The following is a 13,579-nucleotide window of genomic DNA, read 5'->3' on the forward strand; positions in this document are numbered from 1 at the left end:
TATTTATGAATAACGAATTGAAACTGATTTGTTTGTGTTTATTCTGTTTTATTTAAAACAAGTACAATAATTTTAATCTTCATCGCAGAATGATATGATTTTTCCATGGACACAAACCTGTGAACTGAATGTGAATTGGCATTGTAACAACTATGGTATTGTTATTAAGAATTCTAACTGTAAAATATCTAATAAAACACTCACAAAAATAATGTCAGTAGGCCTATTTGTAAATCATTTAAACTAAAAAGAAATTAAAAGTGTAACAACCACATGGCACAGGGTTATCACATTTATCATGATATCACAATATATGTCATGTACCTTCAAATTCTCTACTTAAAAATGATAATAATAATAATGTCATAACAGAGATAATGTCAACATCTATTGTTTTCTACCCAAATATATCTTACTACAATTTTAATAAATATATATTTTTACAAACAGGATTAACTTTAATTATTGGTGTACTGTAGTTAACACGTCATTTATTATACTACTAACTCGAATCATAGCAACCCATAAAAAAACAAAAACAAAACACAAACAAGAAAACCCCAACATAACCACCCTAATGTAAATTTAATTTTAAAATATACATGCTTTACATTCGGCAAATTCAAATTACTGACTTGAAATTAAATCGGTGTATGTTTGTTTCAGGGTCCGTCAACCGATCACATGTACTAGAAATCGGACTCTACCAAGGGCAATGTCCTTTGCTTTAAATCACGTGGCAGTATCGTGAAACAGAAAGTAGAAATGTGTAAGCGTTTACTGTGATATCAACCTGTTGAACATTATACATTATACAGTAAACATTATATATATTGGACAACGCGCCTATTATTTTTCCTGTACGTGATCAAAACGATGACAGTATAAATACATTTCGCGATATTAATGCATTGTAATATATATATAATTATATTCTTCAAAAAAAAAGTAGCGGAATGTGAAATATTAATGTTAATATCAACTATTAGACCGAACATACATTTTGACCACAGACATACTAGTAAAGAACGTTCAGGTCTGTGTATCAACACACCAAAACACATTCCATAGTTTGCACATGCATCACACAGTTGCCTCGTACACGTGCGTGGGGTGTCATTCTCGATTTAGACAATTTTCAGGAAGGTAGATTAATCACTGTGGAACATTATTTCTGTCAATCTTTTTTCATTCTGTTGATCATACAGTTGTTTTTAGTCATTTTTATTGTTTTAAATTTGTGATGCAGCATATACAACGTGATGAGCGTCTACGGGCTATTGGCATGCTGCAAACGGGCAGAAGTCAGCGTGAAGTGGCCAACACTTCAATTGTTTCAAAGTCCGTGATTAGCAGACCATGGAACAGATACCAACAAACCCAAAATTTTGACGATCGACCCTGTTCAGGTCTTCCCAGTGCAACGACAGGAGTACAGGATCGATTCATCCGTAACCAGGCTCTAAGAAATCGAGCTCAAACGGCAAATCAAATTGTTGCAAACCTTCATCGGGTTACTTGTGTCTGAGTTATGGGTCAGATGATTAGAAATTGTCTTCATGCAGCCCATCTTCATGCTCGATGGCCCCGAGTTGTGCCTACCGTGACAAATCGTCACATTGCCCACAGACGTGAATGGTGTAGGGAGCATTCCTCACTGGTCACGTGTCATGTTTTCAGATATGTCCCTATTCACTTTTGACTTCCTTGATAGGCGTCTGGCGACGATGAAATGAATGGCACGCCAATGTCACAATGCAATTTCATGACAGAGTTGGCGGTGAATCGGTTATGGTGTGGGGTGGTATCACTATGACTGAGAGAATCCCCATCCATATTGTACAAGGAAGGGTCACTGTGCAGTACTATCGGGACAACATACTGACACCCTTTGTCGTCCCGTTTGCTAGGCGTGTGGGTCAACGTTTTATTTTTCAGGACGACAATGCCCGTGCTCATTGTGCACAAATCATCAATGCTCACCTCCAGCACGGGGGCTTCAGATAATATATTTAAAAAGAATAAGTCAGAAGCCTCCTTCATCAGGGAAATCTGTCGACAAAAAAAAAATATGCACATAAAACCACTAGCAAAACCAGAGTTGATACTGTAACTAAAATGATAAATAATATACTGAAGTCTATATAAGAAAACCAGAGTTGATTGTGTAACTAAAATGATAAATAATATACTTAAGTCTATATAAGAAAAGTAATGTAAGATAAAACACCAAGGATTGAGTAAAGCTCAGCTAAAATGCTGCAGAACAAACTACTGGTGAAAGATTAAAAGGACGGTGACACTAAACCTGGTTAAAATTTACTTTAACTTTCCTTTCTCTGCATCTATCTAAGAAACATTTCTTCTCAATTAAGCGTTGCAGCCCTGCATGTGCATTTCTCATCTACCAATAGATTGAGGGAATCTTGTAACCGACTTCTTTAAAAGGGGGCCAGACATTCACACAGGGTTCACATAGTGTATTTGAAAATGGGGATGGGGGTGGGGGTGGGGCGAATGTCTGTGGATGAAAATACATGTATTTGTGTGTGCGAACTTGTTGGGGTGGGGGAGCATGCTTCCCCAAGACTTTTTTGAATTTCAGATGTTAAAATACGACATTTGAAGCCTTCTGAACAGAGTAACAAGGAAAAATGGGTGGTGTGCTATGACCTTTCCGGCCCTCTGCTCTGCAGCCCTTACTATAGGTGGCCTTTTTAACACGGCTAACTTCCTCAGTACTGGAGGTGCCTTTTTTAAATGTTGCAGCTGATCAGTAATTTTATGGAATATGATGCGAAACTTTTTAACGTCCCCAAACTATTTCATGCAAAATGTTTTTATCAATATTCACACTCAATACATGGTTAGTAGTCATATATAATTCCAAGATGCAAACACCTTAGTTAAAACACAATAAAGCGTTTGCATTTAATACCTAAACTGTTCCAGCCTATCCATTTTAGCTGGAACAGTGTGAAAATTGTTCAGAAGCTTTTTTGGTTGAAACGTTTTCATAACGTTATAAATGCACTGTATATGAACGACCAAACATTTTTGTTGTTAAAACATTTCCAAAACTGTTCTGAAACGTTTAAAGATGCTGATGGGAACAGCGCTTCAAAATGCTGACCGATAGGCACAACCTCAAATGCGTTTTCTGGTTTAAAGTGGTATGCGATGTAGACATTATTGAGGACCATATACAAAGTACATATGTGTCGGCAGAATGCCATAATTGTGGTACAAAGTGCCAGAAATGAAGGCAATCAAAGGTACACTTCGGTAGATATTCAGAGGTTCACATACTTCACTCTTTTTTTTTTCACCTCTCTATTTTTATTACATTATGTCACAATTAAGTAATGTAGTCCATGTACCTTTGTAAAATTGCTGTATTTCTCCGCCTCACTTTCTCTGTATCTCGAATGCGTAAACATGCATTGTGCTTTTCACAAGAAACTTGATCTATAGTTGATCTAAATGCTTTTAATGACCTTCCATTAGCTATTACTGAATCACATGTAGACATGTTTTCAGATGATACAACAATACATGTTTCAGGCCCATCAATAAACATTATAAAAAATAAATTAAATAAAGATATGAAAAGCAATGAAGCTTGGTGTAAAAACAACAACATTTTTCTGAATGAGAACAAAACAAAAAGCACTTTAATAACTACTGCCCAAAAATTACCTCATATAAAACAAAAAGATATAGAATTAAGAGTTAATGACACACAAATAGAGCAAGTATCAAGTCATAAGCTCCTTGGGGTATATATAGACAGTTTTCTTCAATGGGATACACAAGTTGACAACATATGTAAAGTACTAACTTCAAAATTAACTGCTAGCAAAAATAAAGAAGTATCTTCCCCTAAACATTAGAATACTGTATTTTAATGCTTATATTCAACCATTATTCGATTACTGCTTGACCATATGGGAAAATTGTTCTAAATTAGACTTAGAAAGAATAAATAAATTACCAAAAAGAACAGCACGTATTATTTTGACAAATCACCTGATGATCCAACTGATTTACTTTTTCATGAACTAAAGTGGCTAAAAATAAACAGAAGAGTCGAATATCAAAAAGCCATTCTTGTATATAAAACACTAAACGGACATACTCCTCAGTACCTCAGAGACCTGTTCAATCCAATATCATCAATTTATGAACTTCGCTCCATTGATGATGGAAATATGTTAGCTCCCCGACCAAAAATAGAGCACTACAAGAAAAGCTTTCAATTTTCTGGAGTTGGTATCTGGAAGAGTTTACCTAATGATGTTAAAAAATGTACTAGTTTAAATATATTTAAGAATTTTTTTTACAAACACTTCTTAGAAACATGACTGCTCTTCTACATAATTATGTCTTAATATCTTTTATGGTTGTATATATTGTACATACATGTATGGTTTTGTTCGTTTGTATTTTTAATAATTAATATGATTATTGTTATTATTATTGTTATAATTAGTAAGAAGGCCTCAGGGGAGAATAGTCTAGAACTAACTGAGTTACCTTCTATAAATAAAGATTTTATTATTATTATTATTATTATTGTTATAATTAGTAAGAAGGCCTCAGGGGAGAATAGTCTAGAACTAACTGAGTTATCTTCTATAAATAAAGATTGTATTATTATTATTATTGTTATAATTAGTAAGAAGGCCTCAGGGGAGAATAGTCTAGAACTAACTGAGTTACCTTCTATAAATAAAGATTTTATTATTATTATTATTATTATTGTTATAATTAGTAAGAAGGCCTCAGGGGAGAATAGTCTAGAACTAACTGAGTTACCTTCTATAAATAAAGATTTTATTATTATTATTATTATTATTGTTATAATTAGTAAGAAGGCCTCGGGGAGAATAGTCTAGAACTAACTGAGTTACCTTCTATAAATAAAGATTTTATTATTATTATTATTATTATTGTTATAATTAGTAAGAAGGCCTCGGGGAGAATAGTCTAGAACTAACTGAGTTACCTTCTATAAATAAAGATTTTATTATTATTATTATTATTATTGTTATAATTAATAAGAAGGCCTCGGGGAGAATAGTCTAGAACTAACTGAGTTATCTTCTATAAATAAAGATTGTATTATTATTATTATTATTATTGTTATAATTAGTAAGAAGGCCTCGGGGAGAATAGTCTAGAACTAACTGAGTTATCTTCTATAAATAAAGATTTTATTATTATTATTATTATTATTATTATAATTAGTAAGAAGGCCTCGGGGAGAATAGTCTAGAACTAACTGAGTTATCTTCTATAAATAAAGATTGCATTATTATTATTATTATTATTATTATTATTGTTATAATTAGTAAGAAGGCCTCGGGGAGAATAGTCTAGAACTAACTGAGTTATCTTCTATAAATAAAGATTGTATTATTATTATTATTATTATATTATTATTATTATTGTTATAATTAGTAAGAAGGCCTCAGAGGAGAATAGTCTAGAACTAACTGAGTTATCTTCTATAAATAAAGATTTTATTATTATTATTATTATTATTATGATTATTATTGTTATAATTAGTAAGAAGGCCTCGGGGAGAATAGTCTAGAACTAACTGAGTTACCTTCTATAAATAAAGATTTTATTATTATTATTATTATTATTAAACCATCAAAACAACGTATTCAAAGAAACCAAGCAGTCAGGCTGGAGTATTTGCTATTCTGTCTGTCGAGGTGTTAACTATTTTATTCCGAGAGGTCAGCATTTCCTTTATTGAAAGATCAAATGAATGTGAAGTTGCTTGGGCATCATGGTTAAACAATGTCAGTGTGACATGTAGAAAAAACTTCCTATTAACCCTTATCCTGCCGCATTCTTTTTACCAAATTTAAAGAATTTTCACCTGTTCTACATTTCTAGTAATATTATTAAAATCTGTCGACATTTTAACATGAATTTCACCCATATATACCATAATGATCCACCAACATAATGATAGCATCTTGTAGACGGTTATTTTATTTATGTTACCATGGCAACAGCAAATTTCAATATACCATATTTTCATTAATAATTATGAAAACTTTAAGTAAAAACTAATATTTTTCTTTTAATTTAAGTCTATGCTGCGATTTATTAACTATACTGCTTGATGTAAAGAAAACATTAAGTCGACAGCCACTGTTTTTCAGAAAAATAGGGTCAAATGCACATTCTGCCATCAAAGCTTTTTTGTAAATTATGAACATAATGTCCAACATTAACTATTATACATTTCTAGTAATATTATTAAAATCAGTTGACATTTCAGCATGAAAGTACACACATATATACTAAGAATATCCACCTACGTAACACTAACATTTTGTAGTCAGTTATATTATTTTTGTTACCATGGCAACAGCTGCAAATTTCAATATACCATTTTCTTCATAATAATTATGAAAACGATAATTTAAAACTAATATTTTTCTTTTAATTTAAGTCTATGCTGTGATTTATTAACTGCACTGCTTGATTTAAAGAAAAAAATAAGTAGACTGCCAATGATTTTCTGAAAAATAGGGTCAAATGCACATTCGCTCATCAACACTTTTTTGTAAATTATGAACATAATGTCCAACATTAACTATTATACATTTCTAGTAATATTATTAAAATCAGTTGACATTTCAGCATGAAAGTACACACATATATACTAAGAGTATCCACCTATGTAACACTAACATTTTGTGGTCAGTTATATTATTTATGTTACCATGGCAACAGGTGCAAATTTCAGTATTCCATGTTTTCATTAATAATTATGAAAACTTTAATTTAAAACTAATATTTTTCTTTTAATTTAAGTCTATGCTGTGATTTATTAACCATACTGCTTGATGTAAAGAAAACAAAATAATTAAGTAAACACAAATGCACATACATGTACTACCATCAACACATTTTTGTAAATTGTGAACATTGTGTCCAACATTACCTAGACACTAAAAATATGTATACTATCTCTATTACTTTATATATGTTTGTTAAATTGTGAACATTGTGTCCAACATTACCTAGACACTAAAAATATGTATACTATCTCTATTACTTTATATATGTTTGTTAAATTGTGAACATAGTGTCCAACATTACCTAGACACTAAACATATGTATACTATCTCTATTACTTTATAAATGTTTGTTAAATTGTGAACATTGTGTCCAACATTACCTAGACACTAAACATATGTATACTATCTCTATTACTTTATATATGTATACTATCTCTATTACTTTATATATGTATACTATCTCTATTACTTTATATATGTTTACTATCTCTATTACTTTATATATGTATACTATCTCTATTACTTTATATATGTTTACTATCTCTATCTCTATATACTACTACTTTATATATGTTTACTATCTCTATTACTTTATATATGTTACTATCTCTATCTCTATTACTTTATATAGGTTTACTATTACTTTATATATGTATACTATCTCTATTACTTTATATATGTATACTATCTCTATTACTTTATATATGTATACTATCTCTATTACTATATATATGTATACTATCTCTATTACTTTATATATGTATACTATCTCTATTACTCTATATATGTATACTATCTCTATTACTCTATATGTATACTATCTCTATTACTCTATATATGTTTACTATCTATTACTCTATATATGTATACTATCTCTATTACTCTATATATGTATACTATCTCTATTACTTTATATATGTTTACTATCTCTATTACTCTATGTATGTATACTATATTACTCTATATATGTTTACTATCTCTATTACTTTATGTATGTATACTATCTCTATTACTTTATGTATGTTTACTATCTCTATTACTTTATGTATGTTTACTATCTCTATTACTCTATGTATGTATACTATCTCTATTACTTTATGTATGTTTACTCTCTCTATTACTCTATGTATGTTTACTATCTCTATTACTTTATGTATGTTTACTATCTCTATTACTTTATGTATGTTTACTATCTCTATTACTTTATGTATGTATACTATCTCTATTACTTTATGTATGTATACTATCTCTATTACTTTATATATGTATACTATCTCTATTACTTTATATATGTATACTATCTCTATTACTTTACATATGTATACTATCTCTATTACTTTACATATGTATACGATCTCTATTACTTTACATATGTATACTATCTCTATTACTCTATATATGTATACTATCTCTATTACTCTATATATGTATACTATCTCTATTACTCTATATATGTATACTATCTCTATTACTTTATATATGTTTGTTAAATGACACATGTTTTCTAAAAGAAGTATATGCCCTTTCAAGTCCTGTCATGGTAACCAATGCAAAAAGAGGAAACTTTTCCTATATGAAATGTTTTAAATTAATTTATTTGAATACATATCACTGTATAATAACATAACAATAAGCTCCCAGCTGTTTACAAGAGAAGGGTGAAAATTGTGAATTCTGTTACCATGGTAACCAATGCAAAACAGAAAACAAATTTCTAAAAAAATATAATTTTCAAGGACTGAGAAACAACCAATGTATAGTGACATAATTGTACTATGCCTGTAGAAAAGATAGGTGAACATTATTAATTCTGTTGTCATGGTAACCAGTTCAAAACTGTTACCATGGTAGTTCCCAGTTCAAAACTGTTACCATGGTAACTAATGCAAACTCTTGGTTGCCATGGTAAGTTATGTAAATTGCTGTATGCATGCAACTTTTGGGTCACTATAGGTCAAAAGTAAAGGACACCAGTAATCAATAATTTGAGGGTACTTAAAAAACCCAAACCGATCATAACTACCGCTACTAGGTGGTTATGGGTTTGGAATCTTGAAATTGGACACTGCATTTCATGTATAAATTTTAAACAGCAGCTCTATAATCGTTCTAAAAATTATTAAAATGTATCCATTAACTCCCAAGATGTTAGGGTACATAATTTTACCCTTCAAACCCTCTGGCAGAAACCCTGGACACTGATATTAGAATACTAGAAATAGTAAAACGGATTTTATGCATTTCAGTAATTTATTGCGACACAAGATACTTTCAATAGTATCACACGGTCACAATTGTAAAGAAAAAAAAAGTACAATATCCATTCACTTAAAAAAAAATCCTGGTATTCCTGGACAAGACGAATTGGCTTAATTTTCCCCAATTTGTGCCCCACCCTTAGAAGAGGGGTAGAATGACCAAATTCACAAGGAAATGTGTCACGGATATGTTCTAGTAGATCTGTTTAAATGCAATTTCTATATAACTATTGTGAACTCCAACCCCACTCCAGGGACATTCACAAGTTATATACACTGGTCATCTATTTGCCTTTACATATATTTGGATACTATCCAGGTATAGCATTTAGAGCAAATGAGCTGGCCTAAAACCGTTTCACCATGTATTTCCATCATTTTACTCTGGCACATATTAGTTGTAATCCATGTAAAAATATGTAGTGATTCATTTGCAACCCTATATAGCTGTTCAGGGCTCCCCACGAAGCGATCTTAGCACTAAGATCACCTTAGTGCATAAGGTAGCTATGCATTTAAGGTGATCTTAGGGCTAAGATGGCTTTGTGGAACAGGGCCCAGGGCTGTAGGTAGGATTTAAAAAATGAACCAATGAGCATGGAAGGGGCAAGACACTAGGGGATCTGGGGGCGTGACCCACCCCCAGGACATTTTCTAGAGGCTCTGAAATACCACTTTGTGACCATTTCAGGGAGGTTACATACTTAAAACATCAGTATCAATAAACAGTAATTTTCTATTCTTTTACACACCCACACCCCTTGACTTTCTCCCACACCAGAGGTGGGACGTAGCCCAGTGGTAAAGCGTGGTCGATTTGGGATCGATCCCCGTCGGCAGGCCCATTGGCCTATTTCTCATTGCAGCCAGTGCACCACGAATGGGATGGTGCATATAAAAGATGCCTTGCTACTAATGGAAATGACCAAATGTTTGACATCCAGTAGCCGATGATTAATATATCAATGGAAATTACAACATGTTTGACATCCAGTAGCCGATGATTAATATATCAATGGAAATTACAACATGTTTGACATCCAGTAGCCGATGATTAATATATCAATGGGCTCTAGTGGTGTCGTTAAAATACAAAAACAACACTTTTCCCCCAACACCATTGCCTCTCTACCCTAGCTAAGTCCATGCTATCTGGCAGTAAAGCTAATATGAATAATTATTGTTATACAGATTCAGGGATTTTCTTTTAACTCTGGCAAAAATCTGCCTGCATCTCCAACCAAAATTGGAGCCCGTACGCTTATGCCGCTTAATTTTTTACATTTTATTTTGGGCTCTTGGATAGGGGTGTCAGAATTTGTTTATGTGTGGCACAAAATGTAGTTTGAACTGATAACGAAGTTTTTGAGAAGTCAAAAACGTAAAATGTTTATGCATGACGCACGGTAGTCTGAGCGGACGTAGACAATGTGCGCCCTACCGCAATAGGTCACTTGAGATGTCACACAAGTAAATGTTAAAAACATTATTATCGGAATCATGAATTTATATTTGTGCAACTTCTTCTGACATGTTCATAGAGGAAGTGAAAGAAGAATAAATTACTGGCTGTTGGTCCTGCGAAGTATTGTATCTGGGTCAAACGATGATAATATAGGTCAACTACACTTTGAAGTTTTTGCGATTTTCTTTGATATTTTTATCAACAATCTAGGATCGTTTTATGATTTGTGATTATTACATCCTGAATACAACATTTTATTTGCATTAAATAATTTTTTTAACGATTTTTGAGACAAAAACAATGTTTCGGGTCATTGCCCACACAACGGAGCGTCCGCCCTGCTAAAGCATGTGGTCTTTTTTTTTTATTATTGTTATTTTAAAAAATATATTTATCACCATATTTTTAAAATAAAAAACGCAAACCATTATCCTGCGGTAATTTTCACATAATTTATAGGTCAATACCTACCGCACAATTTTTTGGGGGTGTTGCGTAACACGAAAAAGGACTGTGTCGTTGTTCTAAAAACAGGCCGTCAAGTATCCTACTTTTTCCTATTTATTCCTATTTTTTTTATGAGTCCCTATTTAGCCCTCTTTTTTTTATGAAAATTCCTATTTTTTCCCCTTTTTTTTGCACTTTTGACCAGTTTCATAATTATTATTATTTTTTTTTTTTTTTTTTTTTTTAGCGATACTGTATTTTTTCTCTTCGCACCATTTGCTCCAGATGATTTGCTATGAGGCATATTGTGATCTCTGTGGCATAGTCATTGAATATGCAGATGGGATGCATGGTTACAGGCTTCCAGTTATTAATTTTCACAATGCAATATAAAGTCCTCTTATTTATAATTTCTGAATTTCTGGATATGTTTCTGTTTTTTGGGTAATATCTGATCTTGTTGAATGCTCAAAACTAGAAGGTTGAAAGGATATGGCAACCCTTTCAGTCTAGGCCTAGTGACTTTGAGCTACATCATACTAATTATTTCTTTAGTTCATTATCTGCAGGTAATGGTGCTTTTGAGTTACCTTGCATGCAGTTGCTCCAGTGAAGCCTGATAAATGCTCAGTTTAGCTTGCTAGCTGGTGGATAGTTGTGTTACCTTGTGTGATGGTTAACTATGCATTGAGCTACATACTAATAATTTCTTGCTTTAAACATGTATAGGTTCTGGTGGTGGTCTGCATGTGATGCTGCTTCCTAGATAGTATAAAATCTATTGATGTAATTGCATTGTGTATATACATGTATAGTGATTTCCCTACAAATTTGTCATGGCATGGTTGACCAAACACTTTTGGGGCATTTTCACAGTTTTCGGGGCACTTGTTTTTCATTAAAAATACACAAAAATTAATTGAAATAAACATTAATGTAATTTATGTGCTTGCTTTAATAAATGAATGGCAAAAGATATAAAAGGCATATTTTATTAATTAATAATACCTTTTTGGCTGTTTCATAAAGGCAATTTTAGAATTAATTAGTGAAAAAGGCTTGTTTAATCTCAGGGTAGTATGCTGTTGATTAAGGCAAGATGGTGCTAGACTACTGAGGCATGGTGCTGCATCATGCTAAAACAAGCTAGGGAAAACACTAATATATGCTATTATTTAAAGTTTTCAGCAAACACATTGCAGTAATTGGACTGATCTGTGATTCACCATGATCCTTTTTCAAATTAGGCATACTAAATCATTCAGTGTTTTATTATGGGTGGGCAGGGTGGCTATTAGGGGAGTGAGAAGACCAATAAAAACTTCCAGCTTCGATCTCGGATGATACTAATATATATCACCAATGCAGTACAATACTTCTCACAACCATTAATACAACTGCTACACAATGTAGCCAGTTGATCATAAAACTGAATTTCCCTCTGGTTACCTACTTTCAGTTTATAATGTGGTCATTAACTGTTTTAAAATGTATAAAACCATTGGAGAGGATGGCTATGATAGGTTAATGTCTCCTTTAAACAAGGTTAAATAAAACTGAAGCTGTTAGGGTTACCTCTGATATACACATGTACTGTGTATGGTGTCTAAGGAAGTAGGACTACAGTGCTCATTTGCAGGTTGTGATTTGCTTACCATAACAAGTATTCTATTAAATGTGCACACCTGCAGTATCATAATTAATTGACATACTTCTACACTTAGCACACAGCTACTAAATCCAGCTATAGTGGGACACTTTTGATGGGCTCGTACTGATCTGGGTTTTCATTGGCTTATCACTAGTATAGAATTCCCCAACAAGAGATCACGTGAGATTTCGCAATTTTTGAACAAATTTAACTGTCTTGATTGAGGGGTTTTCTCATATCTCCAAAACATATTTATATCCATAGAGGTATGGTACAACGCCTTTCCAGGAGTCGGTGAGAGGGGGATTTGCCTGCTGTTGGCATACGCGTTACATGTAAGGGAGTGTTACTAATTACGTAACGCTCTAGGGGTAGAGGAAGAGGGTACTGTGTTCGATTTACGTAACATTTTTCAAGACTATATTTTATTTTTATTCATTACTTAAACCTAAAAAGGTGGTTTTTGGAAATGCGCGGTCAGTCTAGGATCGATCCCCATCGGCGGGTATATACAAGACCATGGTATGTGATATCCTGTCTGTAGGATGGTACATATAAACCATCCCTTGCTAAAAAAGAAATGTAGCGGGTTTCCAAGGCGCGTGTGCAGGGATTTCAGCGGGGTTGGGGTTATAGACTGTGTTGAGTGAAGTTTATATGGGGCCATGCTCCCCCCAAAAATACATTTCAATTTTTTTTAAGCTTGGGCAGGTAAGGGTTTCGATCTCCAATACCCTCCCCCTGCACATGCACCCGATTCATCTCTAAGATTATATGTCAGAATTACCAAATGTTAGACATCCAACAGCAGATGGAAGGAAGGATAGGATATGTTTTATTTAACGACGCACTCAACACATTTTATTTACGATTGTATGGGGTTGGATGATTATTAAATCAATATGCTTTATCTTTGATGTCGTTAAAT

This window comes from Gigantopelta aegis, chromosome 10 (assembly GCF_016097555.1).
Source record: "Gigantopelta aegis isolate Gae_Host chromosome 10, Gae_host_genome, whole genome shotgun sequence".
Classification (NCBI taxonomy): domain Eukaryota; kingdom Metazoa; phylum Mollusca; class Gastropoda; order Neomphalida; family Peltospiridae; genus Gigantopelta; species Gigantopelta aegis.